Source organism: Phacochoerus africanus, chromosome 6 (assembly GCF_016906955.1).
Source record: "Phacochoerus africanus isolate WHEZ1 chromosome 6, ROS_Pafr_v1, whole genome shotgun sequence".
Classification (NCBI taxonomy): domain Eukaryota; kingdom Metazoa; phylum Chordata; class Mammalia; order Artiodactyla; family Suidae; genus Phacochoerus; species Phacochoerus africanus.
The window spans coordinates 105,457,429-105,462,072 of record NC_062549.1 but is presented as its reverse complement, the minus strand read 5'-3'; the positions used below and the strand labels follow the sequence as shown (position 1 = coordinate 105,462,072).

The 4,644-nt window shown below is 47.0% G+C and overlaps 1 pseudogene; it reads left to right on the top strand.

Annotated features, from left to right (window-relative positions):
• Positions 1 to 2,124: 2,124 nt before the first annotated feature.
• On the top strand, positions 2,125 to 2,954 carry LOC125128931 (40S ribosomal protein SA-like; annotated as a pseudogene).
• Positions 2,955 to 4,644: the final 1,690 nt, after the last annotated feature.

The window sequence follows — 4,644 nt, the reverse complement described above, 5'->3', positions numbered from 1 at the left end:
GGTTAACGATCCGGCGTTGCCGTGAGCTGTGGTGTAGGTCGCAGACGCGGCTCGGATCCTGCGTTGCTGTGGCTCTGGTGCAGGCCAACAGCTACAGCTCCGATTAGACCCCTAGCCTGGGAACCTCCTTATGCCGCGGGAGCGGCCCAAGAAATGGCAAAAAGACAAAAAAAAAAAGTTATTATAACTGCATTTCATAGTTTCAAAAATCTAAGTAGAAATGTGGGCAATATCAAAGAAACAAATCATGTGTCTGAAATGAAAACGTACAGTGGACTGGATTAACAGCAGATCAGATATTGCATACGAAGTGATTAATGAACTTAGTTTCTATCACTATCTTTTCGAGTTCACTAATCTTTTTCCCTGCAATGTCTAATCTTTTGTTAATCTTGCCTGATATATTTTTTATTTCAGACACCATAGTTTTCATGTCTAGAAGCTCATCTTGGATTTGTTTTCTACCTTTCAGTTCTTTGCTTTTTGTGTTTAATTTCCCCCCCCCCTAGCTTTTCGAATTATTGTTTTAAAGGGGTTTTTTAGTTTGTTTTACTAATGCTATCATCCATATCAGTTCTGGTGGTTTCAACTGATTGATTTTCCTCTTCCTTAGAGTCATATTCTTCTGCTTCTTTATGTTTGGTAATTTCTGTAGGATCCCAGTTATTGTACTTTGCTGGGTGCTGCATATTTGGGTATTTCAGAAGTATTCTTTTCTTTTTTTTTGGTCTTTTGTCTCTTTAGGGCCGCACCTGTGGCGTATGGAGGTTCCCAGGCTAGGGGTGAATCGGAGCCTTAGTGCCAGCCCACGCCACAGCCATAGCAATGAGGGATCTGAGCTGCATCTTCGACCTACACCATAGCTCATGGCAACGCCGGATCCTTAACCCACTGGGTGAGGCCGGGGGTCAAACCCGCAACCTCATGGTTACTAGTCAGGTTTGTTAACCACTGAGCCATGACGGGAATGCCTCCTAAATATTCTTGACTTTTGTTTGGATGACAAAGTACCTGGAAACAGTTTGAGCCTCTCAGGTCTTGGTTTAAGCTTTGTTTGGCACAACCCAAGCAGCATTCAATCTAGGGCTTTTTTGCCCCATTACTGAGGCAAGATCAGTCTGACTGCGCTACCTAATGCCTCATGGATTATGAGGTTTGCCAGCCTGGCTGGTCATAACGGGTACTATTTACTTTTCTGTGTGAGTCTAGGTATTGTTCTCAATTATCCATTCAGGGGAGGCTTTCCTCACACAGGTGCAGTGAATAGTACTCAGGTGAATACTTGAGGGGCGCCTCTGTATTTTTCTAGAGTTCTCGTTATCTGCAGCTGTCTCATCTTGGTTACTCTGCCTCTTCAATGCAGGGAACCCACCAGGCTCTGCTTGGTTCCTTCTGCCTGTACCACAGCCTGGAAACTCTTTTTAGGCAGCAAGTCGGGCCAGTTGTAGGGGTGCCCTGTGGTCTCCTGCATCTCAGGCATCGCTGTCCCCTGTTACCTGATATGCAATTTCTTGAATCATACTGTTTCATAAGTTTTGTCTGAATTTATAGTTATTTCACATGGGAGGAAAAATCCAGACTTGCTTACTCTGCTTTGGTCCTGGTGTTCTAAACAAGCATTTAAAACTAAGTTCACGGGAGTTCCCTTCATGGCTCAGCAGTTAACAAACCCAACTAGGATCCATGAGGATGCACATTCGATCCCTGGCCTCGCTCAGTGGGTTAAGGATCCGCATTGCCATGAGCTGTAATGTAGGTCACAGACGTGGCTCGGATCCCACATTGCTATGGCAACGCCGGATCCTTAACCCACTGCGCCAGGCTGGAGATCGAACCTGCATCCCAGCCCTCCCAGGACTCCACTGATCCCATTATGCCACATCAGGAACTGCATATCTGAAATTTTATTATTGAACTTAGAATGTAAAATACTTACAAATTCAGACCTTGAAGTTTTTTTAATTAAAGAAGAGATTTTATTATATCCTAGAATTGATGATTTGTCTTTCAGATTTCCCCCCAGATAAAATAGACACACAGATAACATTGCCAAGAATGTTTTGGTTTAAAGAGAAATGTAAGGTTGTTCTGTGTTCCCATTGTCACTTAAAGGGAGATTTTACAATGTTCAGAGCCCTTGATGTTATGCAAATCAAGAAGGATGTCCTCAGATTCCTTAAGGCAGGAACCCACTTAGATGGCACCAGCTTTGACTTCCAAATAGAACCCCTACAAAAGGTAAAGTGATAGCATATACATCATAAATCTGGAGAGAACTTGGCGGAAGCTTCTGCTGGCCATTCGTGCCATTGTTGCCATTCATTTCCCAGCTGATGTCTTATCCTCCGTGAATACTCTCAGTGAGCTGTGCTGCACTTTGCTGCTGCCACTGGAGCCACTCCTGCTGTGGGCACTTCACTCCCGGAAGCCTCGCTACCCAGTTGTAGGCAGCCTCGGGGAGCCAAGACTTCTGGTGGTTCCTGATCTCAGGGCTGAGCACCAGCCTCCCACAGAAGCATCTTATGTTAATCTGCCTACCAGCCCTCCCCATAACACAGACTCTCCGCTGTGTTATGTGGACATTGCCACCCAATGCTGCAACAAGGGAGCCCATCCCAGGAAGTTCTTCACCATCTCCCATGAACAACCACAGGAGATCCTGCCGGGTCCCTGCTTCTACAGGGATCCCGAAGAGATTGACAAGGATGAGCAAGCGGCCGCTGAGATGGCTGTGACTAAGGAGAGATTTCAGGCTGTATGGACCACTCCAGCTCCCGAGTTCACTGCCACTCAACCTGAAGTCACAGACTGATCCGAAGACGTGCGGGCGCCCTCTGTGCGCGTCCAGCAGTTCCCCACTGACGATCAGAGGGCTCAGCCCACCACTGAGGACTGGTCTGCAGCCCACAGCTCAGACCCCTACATGGGTAAGAGCAACCACCAAGTGGTCTTAAGCTGTTCTTCCACAACCTCTCAAAGTTGAAATAGGTTGATGGCAAATAAACAGTTTCGGAAAGATAGATAGATAATTAAATAAGTAAAGGGAAGGATAGAAGAAAGAAAATGGTAGAGGATGGGATGGGTGGTGGTCATTAATCAGAGAAGGGAAGAGAGGATAAAGGAAGAGTAAGAAGAACTGTCTTGGGATCTATGACCAGTGCAGTAGGAAAGTCTGGCTGGGAATCAGAAGGTCTGGGTTTAGCCTCTGTGACCTTGGAAATGGAACTTAAACTATTTGAGTTTTTGTAAAATATCTACATTAGAGAGTTACCAGGAAAATACCATTAAGTAATAGATTAAAAATGACTATAACAATGCCTGCTGCATAATAGAATGTGCAATAAACATGAATTCCTTCTCTCTGCCAGGTCATTTTTATGGTTCACAAATGAGCACAGTTTCAATAGAAACTCTGTTTTAAAATGTAGGTTTCCTTAATATTCAGATGTGATAAGGCCAACAAAGCAGGAGACCATTGCCTTTGAAAAGACAGTTTCAAGAGGAGGGGGTGCGGAGTTCCCGTCGTGGCTCAGTGGTTAATGAATCCGACTAGGAACCATGAAGTTGTGGGTTCGATCCCTGGCCTTGCTCAGTGGGTTAAGGATCTGGTGTCCCCATGAGCTGGGGTGTAGGCCGGCGGCTACAGCTCCGATTGGACCCCTAGCCTGGGAACCTCCACATGCCGTGGGAGTGGCCCTAGAAAAGGCAAAAAGACAAATAAGAAAAAGAGGAGGGGGTATGCTACACCATGCAGGGCTACACGGAGAAGCACCAGGGTTGGTCTGGAGGTGGGCAGAGTGGGAGGAAGACAGGCACAAGAGGCTTTCTTGTTGTATCTTGTGAGAAAGAGTAAGTGAGGTAGGATAAGCAGGCTTAGGATGGCCAGTTTGAATAATTCCAGCAGGTTCTGGGGTGTACAGGCTGTCTCTACTTGTTGAGTACCTGACCCTGGGGTGATTAGGGCAGATGGATGGTAGCCCAGAGTGTGAGAGCCAGACGGAGGAAGAGGAGGGCGTACGGGCTCTGGATGGGCCGGTTTGCATGTGAAGGGCATCTGTGTGAGGCTTTACTCTCTCTAGGAATTAGCAAGCCCTGAGGGGGCAGTCTCTCCAGGGGCAGCAGGGCCCCCAAATGACAAAGCATGAGAAATGCAGAAAATGGCAAAGGTATGATTAACTCAAACCCTGATCACTAAGAAGGATTCATGGCATTGTCCTTCTCTGCCTGGACTTGGCCCTTCCCTTCAGCAGCACCCACGAAGACGGCTGATGACTCAGGGAGAGCAATCAGGCTGTGGGCCTGAAGCCGGGGTCTTTCTTCCATGCCTGTGTCTGCGCCACAGCCAGCAGTCTGAGCCCGGGCTGGCAGTGCCAGAGGCTTGTTCACCCCCAGGAAATAATGCCATCTGGTGTTAGTCCAAGTAATTAGCTTAACGCAGTCTTCAGGGTGTTACTCAAGTGTTTCTCATAAATAGGTAATGAATTACTGACGATGACTCCTCAGATTAAAAACAACATTAAAGAAGAAACTTCAGGCCCCAGAAGGTATGAGTGGCTGGTCCACCCCTGCCCCTGACTGGCCCTGAGTGTGATCCTTTGCACTTCCCAGCAAGTGAAACTGCCCTGGGGACACCTAGATACCCCA